Below are 18,715 nucleotides of genomic sequence, written 5' to 3'. Positions count from 1 at the left end.
CTAAGACTTGAAACCATAAAAATTCTAGAAGATAATATCAGAAAAACTCTTCTAGGCATTGGCTTAGGCAAAAACTTCATGACCAAGAATCTAAAAGTAAATGCAACAAACATGAAGATAAATAGATGGAACTTAAACTAAAAAGCTTCTGCTCAGCAAAGGAAATAATCAGTAAGCAGACAACCCACAGAGTGGGAGAAAATATTCACAAACTATGCATCTGACAAAAAAACAATATCCAGAATCTGCAAGAAACCTGAACAAATCAGCAAGAAAAAAACAAATAATCCCATCAAGAAGTGGACTAAGGGCCTGAATAGAAAATTTTCAAGAGAAGATATACAAATGGCCAATAAATACATGAAAAAATGCTCAAGATCACTAATTATTGGGAAAATGCAAATCAAAACCACGATGTAATACCTCCTTACTCTGGAAAGAATAGCCATAATTAAAAAATTAAAAAAAAATAGATGTTGGTGTGGATATGGTGAAAAGGGAACACTTTTACACTGCTGGTGAGAATGTAAACTAGTATAACCACTGTGGAAAACAGTATGGAGATTCCTTAAAGAACTAAAAGTAGAACTACCATTTGATTCAGTAATCCCACTACTGGGTATGTGCCCAGAGGGAAAGAAAAGTCATATTATGAAAAAGATACTTGCACACCCATGTTTCTAGCAGCACAATTTGCAATTGCAAAAATACAGAACCAGCCTAAATGTCCACCAACCAATGAGTGGATAAAGAAAATACACACACGCACACATACACACGCACACACACACCATGGAATACTACTCAGCCATAAAAAGGAATGAAGCAATGACATTCACAGCAACCTGAATGAGGTTGGAGAACATTATTCTAAGTAGAGTAACTCAGTAATGGAAAATCAAATGTTGTATGTTCTCACTTATAAGTGGGAACTAAACTATGAGGATGCAAAGGCATAAAAATGATACATTGCACTCAGAGGACTTGGGATGAAGGGTGGGAGGGAGATGAGGGATAAAGACTAGACATACACCGCTTGGGTGATGGGTGCACCAAAATATCAGAAATCACCACTAAAGAACTTAAACATTTAACCAGACAGTACCTGTTCCCCCAAAACGATTGAATAATTTTAAAAAGTTAGGAAGGACATGATCTTAGAATAAACAATCATCCCTTAAATTAAAAAAAATTAGCTTTAGAAAAAAGTATTACATTTTCTTTATTTTTCTCATTTTGCTACAGATGACTGTGGGCACAATGGTGCTATTTCACACATACACCTTCACCCGGATCATAGTCAATGCAGCCGCAGTTTAACACCTGCTCCTACTCAGTCTTTGGGGGATTTTTCAAGCTTGTTGGAGAAGTTCCAGGCTCCCAGGATCATCTAGGTTAGGGATGTCCAATCTTTTGGCTTCCCTGGGCCACAATGGAAAAAAAAAGAATTGTCTTGGGCCACACATAAAATACATTAACAGTAACAGATAGCTGATGAGCTTAAAAAATGCAAAAAAATCTCATAGTGTTTTAAGAAAGTTAATACATTTTTTGTTGTTCTGCATTCTAAGCTGTCCTGGGTCACGGGTTGGACAAGCTTGATATAGGTCAATATTCTCTTCTTTGAATTGGTATTTTCCTTGTGTCTCTTGAGCAATCAGAGGAAGTTGCACTTTGGGCAACCTGGGAAAAGCAGCTCTCTTGGACTGAATACTCCCAATGTGTCAGGCACTATGCTTGATGATTAACTATAATTTAATCCATAAGAAGAAATGATATTTTCATCCCCTTTTTGCAAATGAAGAGACTGTGCTTCAGAGACCTTAAGCATATTTTCTGAGCTCACAGTGCCATTTAATGGTAATTCTGGGATTTGAACCCAAGTCTCTTTGAATCCTAAGTCCTCAAACTGGAATTAACTGTTGCCATAGAATGTATTATAACTATTACCCTGGTAGAAGCAAAAAAATGACACTTTGCTTCCAATATGGTGTGAGGGTCACGTGTGCAGAAACCCCCCACGATAACAGGTTACTCTGGTTGGTTCTGGTCCTCAAATTATTTGAACTTTAATTATTTCACATAAACCTTGGCTCCGTAGCAAAAGCAGTGTAATCCTAGATTCTTGCTATGCTGGTGTCTGTGGCTGTGTCTTGATCCTTCTGAATATGGCAGTTGCATGAGAAAGCTGTTTTTCCACTGCGAGCAGACAAACGTAAACTTGGTATCCTTGATCATTTTTCCATTTATTCCCTTAAAGACATGTGTTTTGCATTTGTTCTGAAGTCTGACTCCCTTGCATTTATTGCAAGTAAACTTTTTTCTCTCTCAGTGTTTCTCAGTTTTTCAGATTTTCTTCAACCTGTTCCTCTACCCCTAGCTGATGCTACACTTCCTTCACTCCCAACTCCTTCCCCAGGTACGAAGTCTCTTTCCTTTCCTCCAGTCAGGTCAGCCTACCCTGGGGTCTTGGTCATTACCATCATTGTCATCCTCCTCCTATTTCTTCCCATCATCATCGTGAATTTTAAAGCATTAATTTACTGTGTTGTACCCAGTCCGTCTATTCCCCAAAGAAGACCACCAGAGACCACAGTCAAAGCCAAACGGCAAGGATCTTTATTACAGGTTCGAACCTGGACCCTCGACCGAATGTCGAGCGAAAGCCCCGAGGGGTTTAGGAGCTGTCTTTTATAGTCAGCAGTAAACAAGTACAGAGTCATAGGGGACTTTTGAACAACGCAAGTTTGGGATTGGTTGACATTTGAACAGTGCGAGTTGGCCGTTCTTGATTGGTTCCCGCCATCTCCCGCCATCCGAGCTATTTCAGTTACTCTCCTGAGATGTTTATGACCTTTGGCAGGGACTTTCCTAACCGGTTTGTAAGCCGGGAGTCGACTGTTCCTCCCACAACTGTATGTCTAGAATTTTGCTAAATCCTTTACACCTATTGCTGCTTTTAATCTTTATTATTTCTAGAAGTCACGTGGCATCCTCACAATTATGCTCATTTTTTAAAAGAGAAACTATGATTTAGGCAGATTATGCCATGTACCTAAATTCATATGGCTGAAAAATGGTGAAGCTGGGTGTGTAAGCCAGGCCTGTTCAAAATCCATGCTGTTAACTCCTTTATATTGCCTTTCTTCTTTAACACTTCCCACAATATCTCAGACTACCCATACATCATGATCTAAAGCAAGGTCATTCTCACTTTCCAGGGCCGTAGAGAATTCTTCTCCTTTCAACTTTTAATCAGTATCATGGCATTAGGCATTATTCTGTTTATATCATTTGCTACTATGTTACAAGTGCTCTGCTTCCTCAGCTAAAACCTAAAGGAACTGGGACACAGACATGCAAGAAATAAGTAGGAAACAATATAAGCCAATGAACAGCATCTCAGTTTTATAGCCAGAGAATATACTGACAGGTGGAAATTCCCAGCAAGTTACCCAGGGTGGGCTTAAAGCTTTAAGAACATCCAGAAAGATGCATTCAGGAAGCTGATGGGCATCAGGGATTTGGCAATACTACCACAGTTGTCCTACTGTTTCTCCTGTCTTTCCACAAATGCCTACTGAGAACACATACTATGTTGGACACTGGGAGAGGTACTGGGTGTCATGCGCGTCCGTGTGAAATGCGTGTCCATGTGAAGAGACCACCAAACAGGCTTTGCGTGAGCAATAAAGCTTTTTAATCACCTGGGGTGCAGGCAGGCTGAGTCCAAAAAGAGAGTCAGCGAAGGGAGATAAGGGTGGGGCCGTTTTATAGGATTTGGGTAGGTAAAGGAAAATTACAGTCAAAGGGTGGTGGTTCTCTGGCCGGCAGGAGTGGGGGTTACAAGGTGCTCAGTGGGGGAGTTTTTTGAGCCAGGATGAGCCAGGATGAGCCAGGATGAGCCAGGAAAAGGAATTTCACAAGGTAATGTCATCGCTTAAGGCAAGGACCGGCCATTTTCACTTCTTTTGTGGTGGAATGTCATCGGTTAAGGCGGGGCAGGGCCTTTTGACTTCTTTTGTGATTCTTCAGTTACTTCAGGCCATCTGGGTGTATATGTGCAAGTCACAGGGGATGCAGACGTGCAAGTCACAGGGGATGCGATGGCTTGGCTTGGGCTCAGAGGCCTGACACTGGGGATGCAGGACACAGGGGTAAATGAAACTGTGTGACAGGTGAGCTCTGAAAACAGGAGCCTCAGTCTGGAGTTGGCAAGTAAGGGGTCTTCCCCATGTCACGGAGACACAAGTGCACACAAGGCCACCCTGACCATTTCCTGTTACATCTGCTTCCTTCTCAGTGCCCCATGTGTACCATTTGCTGCACACTGAAAGACAGAGGCTCAATAGATGCGTTGGAGCCATATAGGGGTATTTGTTTAACAGTGGAGGGTAGGTGATTTTTTAAATCCTTGGCAAATTCCATTGTCTTTATAAATTTAATTATTTTCTAGAGACCCAGCTCTCTTCCTTCTTCCCTGAAAGGTTTCAAAGACAGCTCTGTTGCCAATCCTCTCTTCTGTGTTTATTATAAAGATTGACAGGAGAATGAAGTGCATGTTACATAAGGAACAGCGCAGAGTACCTGGAATTGGGACGGGGCCCACATTTCACAATTGCAGTACATTCTACAAGGCCCACACAATTGCTCTATTAAATTAAATGACTGCAGTCTCCATCTGCACTGGTAATCTCTACATAGGCTGGGCGCCTTTACAGCCAATAGCCTGCAGGTGTGCAAATAAGCACTCACAGTCCATACCAGATGTCAGGGCCTAATTAAAATATAGAAAGAAAGTGCTCTTCCCTAGGTATTGAGCAGGCAGCACTGTGGTGCTTCTTGGGACAGGAAGTGGCAAAGGCAGAAAATTTAATTCTAGTTGTAGAAGCAAATGTCTGGAAGAAATCCACCTCCTGAGAATCACTTAGCGGTAAAAGGAAAGTCAAAAGGAAACCATCTCATTCTCTTGTTCAGCATCATTTTCAGTCGGTTGCCATAGTACAATTAGAACCATTGCCATAGCACAATCAGACCAAAAGCAGAGACTTCGAGTTAAGGATCCCAGATTGATTTATTCAGATCCTGATTTCAGAAAAAAATCAGACCTGCCCTAATGATAAACAAGGAGTACAGTTCAAAATATTGCCTGAAGGGGATTCCATGTCACCTGGATTCTAAAGGCTTAAGGGAACAGCTGAAGAGCTATTGATCAACTAAATAACATTCAAAGAGAAGTGATAGGAGGTAACCTTCTTTTAAAGCCCAGGGGAGTGTTTGGGGTAAGAAAAGTTTATAATCACTTAAGAATCTACCAAATCCTTCCCCGCTTCCTCCTAATGTATTGTTTCTGTCTCTTTCTGTGTCTCTGTCTCTTTTTTCCTGCCTCCATCACTCTCTCCTCTCTTTTCTCTCTCTGCCTTTCTTGCTTTCTTTGGCTCTGTTTCTGTCTCTCTGGATACCCACTGGCTAGTTGCCCTTCCTCTGCAGTTTTGTCTTTCCTTCTCTACTCTCTTCCCCACCCCACCTCCTCATCTGCCTCCTTCTCATTTCTTCCATTTATTTTGTTACGTTATGAAAAGCACGGGCCTTGGAATTGCAAATATCTGAGCGTGAGTTCTGGCCCTGGTATATTTTCATTTCGTTTTAGCTGAACACATTTTTTTTTTCCTTTTCCTTAGGCTTAATTTAAAAATCAGATGAGTTGAATTCCATGGCACTCTGAAAAAGCAAAATTAAGTTATTTGAAATATGGGTAGCTCCCAATTTATTTCTTCAGGAACCCTAAGGAACACTCTTTTTCATTTAAAAGTGGCTTTTCACATTTCCCAATGCATGGTATTTTTATCTGTGGTAGTACACACGGTAATTTTGGTTAGTGTACTTTTATTTTAATAGCAAAGCATTTATTTTAACACGATCTTAGAAAAAAAATGAAATAAGCACATCAAAACCATGTTTTCATGGATGTAAAATAGTTGCTCTAAACAGTATTAAGTAAACCGATGAATAGATGGTATGCAGTTCTGGCAAAAATAATGAAGGTGTTACTTGAATGATGGCGTAACAGTTTTAGAAAGAGTATTTCTATAGTGTAGGTATTTACATACTCACTCGCCATATATTGGGTGGACACCATACACTAGGTCCACACATTATTTTTTATCCTTTTTCTCCCCACCCTCAAAAGTGACTGAGGCTCTGAGTGGTGAATATATTCGCTGAAGGAGGTAGAACTGGAATTGAGTCAAGGCTTTGGCCTCAGTTATAAAGTCACACACCTTCGATTATATTGCAATACCCTCAGAAGTATGCACAGCGCCTGTAGGTGGTGAGCTTGCAAGAAATGACGTATGTTTGCTGGCATAATCATTTATGTAAAATGGATCCATAAACTCTCATATCAGTCTTAACAAGGTAAACATCTCTTTCTTTTAAGGGTGATAATATAGGCATAAAAAGGTTAAGTGGCTTATACCTCATACTGAGGAGTATTTGGGATTATTCTTAAATACTGTTTAATAATACAGCATCATTAGCATCTTTAACTTCCATTTCTTCTAAGTGCTGGCTGAAGAGACTTGGGTGTCCCTCATATAGGGTATGATTATAAAATAATGAGAACGATCTTTAAAGAATTATTTTATGAGCTGTTCATAAAAGGTAGATTTCTCATAATTTCATTGTCCCGTTTTTATAAAAGATACATGTCTTTAAAAAATTTTTAATTGTGTATATTTAAGAAACTCAACATGATGCTTTGATGTACATAGGTATAGTGAGATAATTACTATAGTCAAGGTAATGAACATATTCATCATCTCACATAGTCTCTCCCCACTTTTTGTGGTAAGAATACCTAAATCTACTCTCTTAGCAAATTTCTAGTATAGAATACAATACTATTAACTATAGCCCTCGTGCTGTACCTTAGCTGTCTGTCCCATCTTGCTTTGATCCAAGCGAGAGTTGGTAAGAAAAATGTATCTGTGGTAGGAAGGATTCTAAGATGGTTCCCAAGATTCCTGGCTCCTGTTTTACACGTACTCTCTCCCACTCCTTCAATTCCATACTGTTCTAGGTACTGCTGGGAAGGGGTTTGGCAGATGTGCTTAAGGTCCCAAAGCAGTTTACCTTAAGACAGAGGTTAACCTGGATAAGGCTGACTAATCAGGGAAGCCCCTCCAAGGGCTCTTCCTGCAAGAGAGATTTGAAGTGTGACAGGTGAACACTTAAGTCGCTTCCATAACTTGGCTATTATGAGTAGCACTGCAGTGAACACGGGAGCAGAGATTTCTCTTCAACATACCGATTTCGAATCTTTTGGGTAAATACCCAGAAGTGAAATTGCCGGATCACACGGTAATTCTGTTTTTAGTTTTAGAGGAACCTCCATACAGTTTTCCATAGTCACCACTAATTGACATTTCTAATAATAGTGTAAGTACAAGGTTTCCCTTTTCTCCACAAGCTCTTAATACTACCCTCAGATGATGCCTGCAAAGTGTGTCATCCATTATGGATTTGTGTGCCATGTTGACTTTTCTGATCTGCTCTTTTCCTCCTGGACACTGTGCCTGTCATCCAGGAAGCCAATGGGAGGTGGTGTCTGTGGGATGTGACTGTGATGCCTGGACTGTGGTCTTGTGTCCTTTAACAGCAGTTCCCAACCTTTCGGCATCAGATTCTGTGGAAGACAATTTTTCCAGGGATGTGGGGGCATGAAGATGGTTTCAGGATGAAACTGTTCCACCTCAGATCATCAGTCATTAGATTCTTGTAAGGAGCGAGCAACCTAGATCCTTGGCACGCACAGTTCACAATAGGGTTCGTGCTCCTATGAGAATCTAATGCCGCCAGTGATCTGACAGGGGGTGGAGCTCAGGTGGTAATGCTCGCCTGCTGCTCACCTCTTACTATGCCGCTCAGTTCCTAACAGGCCATGGACCAGTACTGTTAGGAACTTGTATGCCATTTGCTTTGTATGTCCACCTCCTGGGGTTACACTGGAAACGCTTCTAATGAACCACGGCAGAAGAAAGAGGATATTGCAATATAATCGAAGGTGTGTGACTTTATAACTGAGGCCAAAGCCTTGACTCAATCCCAGTTCTACCTCCTTCAGCGAATGTATTCACCACTCAGAGCCACAGTCACTTTTGAGGGTGGGGAGAAAAAGGATAGAAAATAATGTGCGGACCTAGTGTATGGTGTCCACCCAATATATGGTGAGTATGGTGGACATACAAAGTAAATGACTGTTAGGGGTTGGGGAACCCCTGTCTTAAAAAGCCAATCTTCCCTGGGGCAAGCCAGCGATGCTTAACTCAGACAGATTCCCAGATATCTCTGGGTTTGAAATTCTAACTGATACCCACAGTGTAAGTTTTAGGGAGAAATCTGTTGGTAGCTCTAAACAGCTGCTGACACACGGTAAAACCAGGACTGTATGGACCACACTTGAGACAATCAACTATGAAAATGATTCTGCTGTTTTTTAGAATTTTGTTGTGCTGAGTCAGTAAGGCGGCCATTCCACAGAAATCAGGAGCACCAAGGGTGTGTGTGTTGTTATTTGTTAACGAGCTCTGTGGTTCTGTGACCTTCGGGTTACTCAGCCTCTCCAGGGCATGTGTTAGTGGGTCCTCGAGATTGTTCTAAGGACCGATGCTAATCTGGTTGCTAAGAATCACCTGAGGAGTTTTGAAAAGTAGAGAAGCCTGGTCTCGTTCCTCAGACATGTTGAAAAACAGTTGTAGCCTCAGCTAATGGAAGCAAATAGCTTTGTTTTAGACAGGCTTTGTAATGGCTTCTCAAAGGAATAGGGAGGTGCATGAAGCTGAGAGCCTGAAAACGGGCTGGACGGGTAGGAAGTCTGGGTCCCAGCCATATGCATATTTTAAAGGCACCTTGTGTGATGCTGATGTTCAGTCAGAATTGGGATTGTTTTGGTGAGGTGGTTTCTGGCGTAATTTCCAGCTCTGTTGGAATGATACTGATACTACTACTAAGATCGCCCATTTACTCAGCTAAATAATTTATGTGCTATATGTTAGGTACATTAGCAGCTCCAGAGCAGCTAATAGCTGAAGAATTCTAGATTTGGAGCAGTTAGTAATTTTTCCAACGTCACACAGCAAGCCAGTGGCAGATCTAGGCCTTAAACTCCGTTCCACCTGACTCTTTATCACTCTGCTACCATTTATTCTTCAGCCGTGTAGGAGCAAGTTCTGGGTAAAAGAGTTTTACGGCACCAGAAACATCCCACCTCTGTTCCAGTGAGCAGTTACGTAAAATGTGGATATTCCTATGCCTGGCAGACAGTCTTATTGTGAGCACCCTGACCTCCTAGCTCCTTCAATCACAGAATCTGTCTAAGTAAAAGGATCATGTTTTCATTAACAACAACAAAAGTTACTTTACAAGAAACTAATATGGTGGCTCTGAAAGCTCACGGGTCATTTGCCATGGTAAAGACTCAGGGAAGCTTTCGTGGAGTCATCACACTTGTAAATTTTCTTCTCCTCTGTTTATTCATGTACAGACGCCCGATTTAGTGTTTTCCTCTGCAGGTAGGAAAATGCAGCACTTTTTCCTAAGGGCTCTAATTGAGGATGATGTTTTCTTCTGCTGTGGTTCATTAGAAGCGTTTCCAATGTAACCCCAGGAGGTGGACATACAAAGTAAATGACATTGGTCTTCAGTTCTGCCCTGTAGGAAGAGCAACTGGAGGTCCTGGCAATTTAATGACAGCTAATGAGGATGGAGTGCTCCCCAGGTTGTACTGGCTGTGCAAAGCAGCCTCCGGGCATTATCACATTTTCCCCAGAGAAGCAGCTGAAGTCTAAGTGTGCCTAAGAACCAGGGATATCCAGGCTTCTGATTCTCTTTCTTTCATCAAATTGCTGCATGACTTTAGGCAAATCCCTCAATCTTTCTGCATATTCAGAATTTGTACACGGGTAAAATGAGTTAAAAACACCCTCTGTTGGTGACTTGAGGCTTAGGGAGCCATCATATCTGCAAGCTGTTGGCGAAGAATTATGTGCTTTGCCGTGTTTGGCTCTATTAACTGTGCCCCACTTCCTTGGCACAGTCCGGGACCATTCTTTATAATTTCCCGAGGTAACTTATGTGTTGGGAGGCAGGTGGAAACCTGGTCCATGAAGGACTTATTGCTTTAGACTTCTTAATTTCAGGTTGGGAACAAAAATACAAATCTAGTCTCTCTATTTTGCTGGGTGTTATGTTTTGCAAGTAACAGAGACACAAACGTAGGCTCCAGCTGTGTCTGGCTTTGTCTGTCTGTAAAGGGCAAGGCCTCTTTGTTTTCTGCAGGGAGCCTCTCTTTTCTGCCTTGTTTTTACTCCCAGTTAACAATCTCACAGTGTATTAGGGTTGCACAGAGCCTCCCTCACTGGAGGGAGTATAACTGTGAGCCATGAATAAAGCCAGCAAATGGGGAAAAATCATGCTGATAGTATTTTACTTATACCAGCATCACTGCCTCCGTGGACCCACCAGACGCCTGTGGAGATTCCGATGAATCTTCTGAATCAGGGAGGCAGAACTGAAGTTTGTTTGACTCCTTTGAACACAACTCTGTTCGTGATCTGCAGCAGCTCTGCAGAAGTCACCAGCCGTGGCTGTGTTTATCAGCCAGACCCCTGGGCTTTGCCCTGGCCTCTGTCTCCCCAGGCCATGCCTGTCTGCAAGCAGCCAAGTCAAACTCCATTTCCGGGGGCTGAAGTAGACCTGTATCTGCCACTGGCTAACCAAGCTTGTCCCTTGAGGACAGAGGTCTTTGAAAATGCAACTAAGCAAAGTGCAGGAAGGCAGATTTAGTCAGTCTAAGTCCCACTGCCTGATTTTAATTTGATAGTGCCTGCTTTCTTTGTTTTCTTTGTTTTCACAGTCAAAGGTCTCTCCTAGTATATCTTTTTCTATCTTTTTTTTTTTATTACACTTTAAGTTCTAGGGTACATGTGCACAACGTGCAGGTTACATATGCATACATGTGCCATGTTGGTGTGCTGTACCCATCAACTCATCAGCACCCATCAACTCGTCATTTACATCAGGTATAACTCCCAATGCCATCCTCCCCCCCTCCCCCCTCCCCACAATAGGCCCCGGTGTGTGATGTTCCCCTACCCGTGTCCAAGTGATCTCATTGTTCAATTCCCACCTATGAGTGAGAACATGCCTTTGTTTGGTTTTCTGTTCTCAGCAAACTATCGCAAGTATATCTATTTTTTAACCTCTGAGGATTACTATAGGAACATAGGGCACACAGAAATAAGATGCACCTTATATGTGATTGGATGTGGACTGAAGCACTGACATAACTTTTTGTTCTAGCTCCAATCCCAGTCTCAAGTCAGCTTGACTCCTTTAAACAGTATAGTGAACTATTCTTGTATGTTGCCTGGGTTCAAATCCAAGCTCCACCACTTACTAGCTACATGGGTTCAAGAACTCATTCTGCTTTCTGCAAGCTTTTTTTTTTTTCTTTTTTCTTTTTGAGATGGAGTCTCGCTCTGTTGCCCAGGCTGGAGTGCAGTGGCGTGATCTTGGCTCACTGCAAGCTCTGCCTCCCGGGCTCATGCCATTCTCCTGCCTTAGCCTCCCGAGTAGCTGGGACTACAGGTGCCTGCCACCATGCCCAGCTAATTTTTTGTATTTTTAGTAGAGACGGGGTTTCACTGTGTTAGCCAGTATGGTCTTGATCTCCTGACCTTGTGATCCACCTGCCTCAGCCTAAGCTTCAGATTTTTAACCAGTAAAAAGGAGGTAATAATTGTAGCTGCCTCACAGGGCTTTTGGAGAGATTAAATGAGCACCCACTAGTATCCTATAAATATTAGCTATTGTGGTTACTGTTAAGAGTATTCAGGGACATTTTAACTAGGTGCCCTGGGGTAGCTTTACGAAGGGAATGGATGGCAGGCATGTTAAGGGATCTGATGGTATCACACCAGGCTGTAAACTCCATGGGGGCCAGGATTGTGCCTTGCTCACTTATTTCCCTATCCTCAGTGCTTGGAACATAGGAGGCACCCATAAATATTTGAAGAATTAATGAGGCAGATGACCTAAGTTCTAGTCCCAGTTTTGCTACTTTTGATCTTGGGCAAGTTATTTACCTTCTCAGATTCTGAGTTTGTACATTTATGAAATGAGGAGAAACAATCTTTCAGAAATAGCTATAAAACTAGTCAGCTGGTACTGTGTGTTTCCTATATGCCAGACACTGGCTAGGTATGTCCCAGGGGCTACGTTGTCTGATTTTTCACAGCATCCCTGGGAGGTAGGTGCAATTACTGCTCTGTTTTGTAGCTGGTGTAACTGATATTTAGAGAGGGCAAGAAATGTATCAGAGTGACAGAGCTACTAAGCAAAGGAGATGAGGTTTCCAACCAATTAGACTGGTCCCATACTCTGTGGATGTGCTATGCCTCATACAGACTCTGGGATAAAGCAGGAACTCAAGATGTAGCCTCTGCTACTGCTTTTGTTATTAGTAAGATTTTTTTTTCTGTGACACTTGGCCCAAGGGAAATGTTCAGTCAGTCTAGTCATCTCTATGCTTATAACAATATGTCCATACTTGAAAAAGCCCAGTCAGAACTCAGAGGCTGAGATTTCTCTGTGTGTTTGACACCCTGGCCAGCATACTGATTTGAAAATTGAAGCAAACACATGTCTTCAAAATGATTTTAGTTGGGCACTTGCTAGTAATTTCCACAGGCAGCCAACCAGCAAGGCAAGAGAAAGAGTAGGTTGACCCTTCTGGGGAGCTCTGAGTGATCTGGCAAGATGGGGATAAAACATCGTAAAGGCAGATGCCTGAGCCAGACCCTGCCTCCCTGATATGTGATGGCAAATTATAAAGTTGGGGTAAAGCTTGAGAGGGATAGGATCTCTGAGGTCATCTAATCCCAGTGAGGAAAGGGGACCAGAGTGACAAGGATATTCAGAGCTATGGAAGGGGTGGAGATGAAGGGTCACTGATGAAGGGACTGCATGAACAACCCCTAAAGTGGGCACCTATGGTTTGTGCCAGGCCAGCATCCACTCCTCCATTTTTTGGTGACAGTTATCTTGGTTTGGGGAATCACCCACACAAGTTAAATATGTTGATCTGAAGTTGATGCTCTCCTTACTGCACTGTGCTACCACTGCTCAAGGCTGCCCTACCCTCTTATTAATAGATAAATCCTGCTAGCCAGTCCACGCAAGAGTTCCTACACTTGCTTCCCACAGCTGCATTGGAAAATCCAAAGATGGAAGATGGAGCCTGAATTTCTCTAGTCTTCCAGCAAAGTCACATAATACAAGTACTTTTCTCTCGTGGTAGCATTGTGGGGCTTGTTCAGCTAAGATACCAAATATTGAAGCAATGGGAGAATAATCAGAGAACTACACAGGAGGTGTGCCCAGCTGGTTATATGTTCCTATTATTAATGTCACTATCCCCAACCTGGCCCCAGCAGTGACTACATTGTTTTTTATAATCAGCAAAAAACTATGAAACACCATTAGTGAAAGCCAAGTATTTTTCAAAACAATCCTCTAGAGGATATACTTATTGAAGCATTGTATGTAAAAGGAAAAGATTTAAATCAACCTAAACATTCATCTATAAGGAGCTGGTTACATAAATTTTGGTACATTTCTACTATACAATATTATGTGGCCATTAAAAAGAATAAGTAATGGTTTTGTATACTAATATAACACAATCGCTAAGAAGTAACAGGTGAATAAAACCACCTACAGAGACTGGTGTATCACTTAGGTTATAAAAAAATAAGGGGCATGCACATGTGTATTTGTATGGATATAGACTCTCACTGGAAGGATACACACATACAAAGTGGTTGCTTTAGGGGAGGAAAGTGGAGAGGCTGTAGACAGGTTCTACAGAAAGCTTTTCAGTAAATATTCATAATGCATTAAACATGATTTTTACCATGTCCACGTATTATCTATTTAAAGTAAACACATAAATAATTTTAAAGCCATAATAAATAGTTCTTTATAGTTCACTGCAAATGCTGTTAATTCATTCCTTTTTATAGCTGAGTAGTATTCCATCATATATGCACACACACACACACACATATATACACACACACATATATTCACACACACACACACACCCCCCACCCACCACAGTTTCTTTATCCACTCATTGATTGATGGGCATTTGGGTTGGTTCCATGATTTTGCAATTGCAAATTGTGCTGCTATAAACATGTGTGTGCAAGTATCTTTTTCATATAATGACTTCTTTTCCTGTGGGTAGATACCCAGTAGTGGGATCGCTGGACCAAATGGTAGTTCTACTTTTAGTTCTTTAAGGAATCTCCACACTATTTTTCATAGTGGTTGTACTAGTTCACATTTCCACCAGCAGTGTAGAAGTGTTCCCTGTTCAATGTGTCCAAGCCAATATTTACCGTTTTTTGATTCATTCTTGCAGGAGGACTTCCCTCTATGCATATACACACATCCTGTGTCCCACTTATCATCGTAGCTCATCAGGGAGCTGAAATTGAGGAAAATAATAATAGCTAATCCACCTTGGCCAGGTAGCATATTTGTACGATAGCTGGAAGCTTCGAAGCCCAAGTGGTGTGGATCTTTGGGGCAGATCAATAAAAGACAGATTTTGGGACAGAAAAGTCTTTCTGAAACTCTTGAATTACTTCCTATAAATGACCAAATATAATGCCATACACAGCTCACAGGAGACTCTTAAAACTGAATGGTGAGATCTTGCGAAATGATCTTCTTTTGGCTGCACAAAGCAATTGCCTATACTTGAATGGTGGTAAGCAATGCTTGAGACAACGAATTTGAGAGTCCTTTTTAATAGAATGAACTCCTGCAGGTAATTTTCAGGCAACAACTCAAATTCTTTAGCTGAAAAACTAATTTTTAGCTTTTGTTTTCCTGTTGATGTGTTTTTCAGGCAGGTGGAGGATTTTCTTAAGCATTTGGTATCTGCAGAGTTATGCACATCTTTGTGAAGAGCCCAAATTAGAAAGTCAAATTAGCAATGCATATTTAATACTGTTTTGTAGTTGTTGTTGTTTTTAAGTTGGCAGTGATGTTTACTCTTTGAGGGGGAGTTTATAATTATGCAAATTGGAGAAACAGTCTGCATATGGTATAATGATAATGCCTTGGATTTTATAGCTAGAGTCTTTCTTTCATTTTACCCAAGACTAGAGGGAAGGTTAGCCAAGTCTGGTGCCTGCTTTCTCTGCCATGATGGAGTATATGAGGTCTTGGAACTTGAATAACTTTATAAGCTTTCTTCTTAGAGGAAATACTGTTGAGATTTTCACAGTATCATCTTATGTAGACACTATTGATTGCCTTTACAATTACTACTCATTCTTCCTTTATTCTTTCTAATAAGATTTTAATTTTGTTTATATATCCACTTTTCTCCACACAACCATATAGTTCAGGGAATGTAAGTCCCATTCTTAACACCAAGAAGGGACTAGCAATTAGTCTAAACCAATCATGGTTATTCCATTTGCTTTGCTAAGGACTGGTTTAGGCAAGGGTGTGTAACACATTTCTGGCCAATAAATGTGAGAGGAAGTTTGTTGGATACTGATGAGACAGTCCATTGAAGAAGTCATAATCCAAGTCTTGGTAACATTACTGATTTACTCCATTGGCAATCTATGGACCTCTCTTACCTTAGGACTTCTTATGAGGGCCAAAAACTTTTTTCTTTTTATTTAAGCCACCTTGAATCTGTACTTTCTGTTATTTGCAGCCAATAGCACATCTTAAGTGATATATACTTTGACAGGTCCTATGTTGTCTGGGGAATATATACAATGGAGAAAGTTTAAGCCATCTACTTGGCAGCTGACATACCAGATCAGTTGATGTTTATTTTACTGGGTTGGAGGAAGAAATAGCGGTGGTGTTTTTTTGTTTGTTTGTTTTTTGTTTTTTGAAATTTAGACTCAGAGGGTACATGTGCAAGTTTGTTTCATTGGTATATTGAGTGGTGCTGAGGTGTGGGCTTCTAATGACCCCAATGCTCAAGAAGTAAACATAGTACCTGATAGGTAGTTTTTCAAGTCTTGCTCCTCTTTCTCCTTCCCTCCTTTTTGAATCCCCAGTGTTTATTGTTCTCATCTTTGTGTCCATGTGTAAGAAATGGTAGTTTCTCATCTTGGCAGTGGAAAGGAGCTCATATCTCCACTGAATGAGATGAATAATAGGAAAAACTACTTACCCTTCACACTGTTGCTTTCATTGAAACAAATGTCACCAGTCAGTTCTGATTCTCTTGTCAAAGGAAGCCTGCATGACACAGGAGAGAAAAGAAATACAAAATATACAATCTCATTTTAGTATCAGCAATAATCAAGTATTTTGCCCTTTTCTCTTTAACTGGATGGCTTTAGCTTTAGGCACACTTTATAGAGCAAGTGGAATAGATTCCCAGGGAGCTGTCTCAGTAGAAACATTTTATTCCAACCAGGGAATCAGGTCTGCTACTTTAACTTCCACCATACAGAATGCAAATTATGTTCCCATAGATCCTCAGCTAAATGGCTAATTGTTCCATGAAATGTGTGCTGGTCCCGCCCCTCAGTGCATTTCATCTTTTTTGTCACATTGACTGGTTTCAGAATGGGCATGGGATTTCAGGCCAATGAAAGTCAATTCTGAAACTTGTGTTGAAAATGTAGTAGAAGGTCTCTTTCTACTGTACTGCAATGATGAAGATGGAGACCTAGAGCTGCTGGAAGCCAATATGGGAAATCAACTCTGCAGTTTTGAGCGAGAGATACCTAGCTTTGATATTATTTGGACCCCCAGATTTAACTATGATTGAATTTTTCAGTTGTATGAACCAACACATACCCTTCTCTGCTGAGGCTAGTTTTGTTTTTCTCTTAAGTCATTGGGTTTTCTGTTTTTCTTATTAAAAAAATCCTCACTAATATAGAAAACAGGGCAGGTACGATAATTTTCACTTCATAGAGTATGAAATAGAAGCTCAGAGAGAGGTCAGGGTGGGAAAATTCAAGACTCCTATTCAAGGGCTCCTTCCATTCCATTCTACTGCCTGACTCATTCAGTAATTCATTACAGTAACATGAAAAGCGTTGACACACTCATTGCTAACTTTACTGACTTTAAACATTTCTGCTTTGGAGACAATGAAGTTGTCTTCCACAAGGCTGCCAAGTGAGATAATCTATATTATTTTAGCAAGGTAAAGATTATTCACACGCATATGCACACACACATACTCTACACAAGGCCACGGTAGGTACTTTAGATTTGGGCAGAAGATCTCCCTATAGGGTCTGTCCAAGATGCAACTTGGTTCTTGTTGAAACCCTCACTCTCCAGGGGACATCTGAGTTAAGTCAATGGACAGCCTCGGCCTCCTCAGTCTTGTCCTGATTTTGGTCATCTGCATGCCAGCTCTCTGGTAGCCTGTGACTAATCACAAACAAACTCTCCACCCAGCTGACTGACCTGCCTAGGGCCCAGTTCATTCTCAGTGAGTCACTAAACAGAGGTCACAAAGAGAAAGTCCATAGCCCAAATCCTGCTCCTTGATGGGTTTTGACACAGACACAGACACACACACATACACACGCACACACACACACACGTTATTTGGACTACATTCACACATTGAAAATTTTTACTTAAGAAGGTTAGATTTCAGCTTCACATTAAAAAAATTCCAAAAAGCTGTCAACATTATTTGCATTCCCACGCAATGACACAAGCTGAATCTGCGTGGTGTCTACAGGGTTCAGGCAGGGCACATTTACTTCATTCACCGTATTTCCTCATCTGTCCTCCTTTACTCATTTCTGCCACATACCTGGCTGTATTTTTAACCCCTGCCCTAACCTTCCTACAACCTGTTATTGTTGGCTAAGTTAACTGAGATGCCACCTTGCCCTCCAGTGGCCGTGTCTGAAAGCAGCCTGGGTCTAGCCAGGTTTCCACCTCAGCCTCCAGTCCCTCCATAAATAAAATGGCACCACTGTGTGACTTTTTAATTTTCTCTTGTCCTTGTTAAATCTTCCAAGTTCTCTGTAGAAAGTAGGAATTATCTATTTAAATCAGAAAAATAAGTTAATAAATGCTCTTGTGAAAATAAAACTTCCCTATGTCCTGTGTGGGGGGGGGGCAGGAATTTGGGGAGGCTGTGTGGTGGAATCAGCTAGGCACTGGAGGAGGTATCAGAAGATTGGGATACTCTGTGATCTTTTATACATTATTTCTGTCTCTTGACCTCGGTTTCCCTATCAAATAAGGAAGCCAGATGTGCTAGATCAGAAGTTATAAATTGGTGGCCCCACAGGCCATATCCAGCTAATAGATGGTATTATTCCCCCTTATTAATTAGATGCCAACACCTAAAAAGAATGTTTCAATTAACAATCCAGATTACAGACTTCTTGGAACTGTCTAGCAACAATCAACAATGGTCCAGTGATGGTTAGATGGGGTAAAGTTTTACCCTAGTCCTCACCCACTTCCTAGAGGTAATACATTCACCTTCACCACCTGTTTTATTTGTTACATTCCCCCTGCCATTATAGGCATTTGCTCTTCCTAGTCTCCAGTGAGATGACCTCTAGAAACCCTTTAGCCCTCATTGTGTGAGTGGAGGCTGGTGCTCTGAGGATTAGAGACA

At 41.3% G+C, this 18,715-nt stretch overlaps 1 protein-coding gene across 1 annotated transcript in view; it reads right to left on the bottom strand.

Annotated features, from left to right (window-relative positions):
- ATP10B (ATPase phospholipid transporting 10B (putative)) overlaps positions 1 to 18,715 on the bottom strand; it is a 276,181-nt gene that overhangs the window by 203,749 nt on the left and 53,717 nt on the right. Inside the window, exon 2 of the mRNA XM_073010544.1 lies at positions 16,100 to 16,344. The gene's annotated coding sequence lies outside the window, so the exon portion shown is untranslated. The remainder of the gene's footprint in view (positions 1 to 16,099; positions 16,345 to 18,715) is intronic.

Source organism: Chlorocebus sabaeus, chromosome 23 (genome assembly GCF_047675955.1).
Source record: "Chlorocebus sabaeus isolate Y175 chromosome 23, mChlSab1.0.hap1, whole genome shotgun sequence".
NCBI lineage: Eukaryota > Metazoa > Chordata > Mammalia > Primates > Cercopithecidae > Chlorocebus > Chlorocebus sabaeus.
The sequence above is the reverse complement of the archived record's forward strand: the minus strand, read 5'-3'. Positions and strand labels throughout refer to the sequence as shown.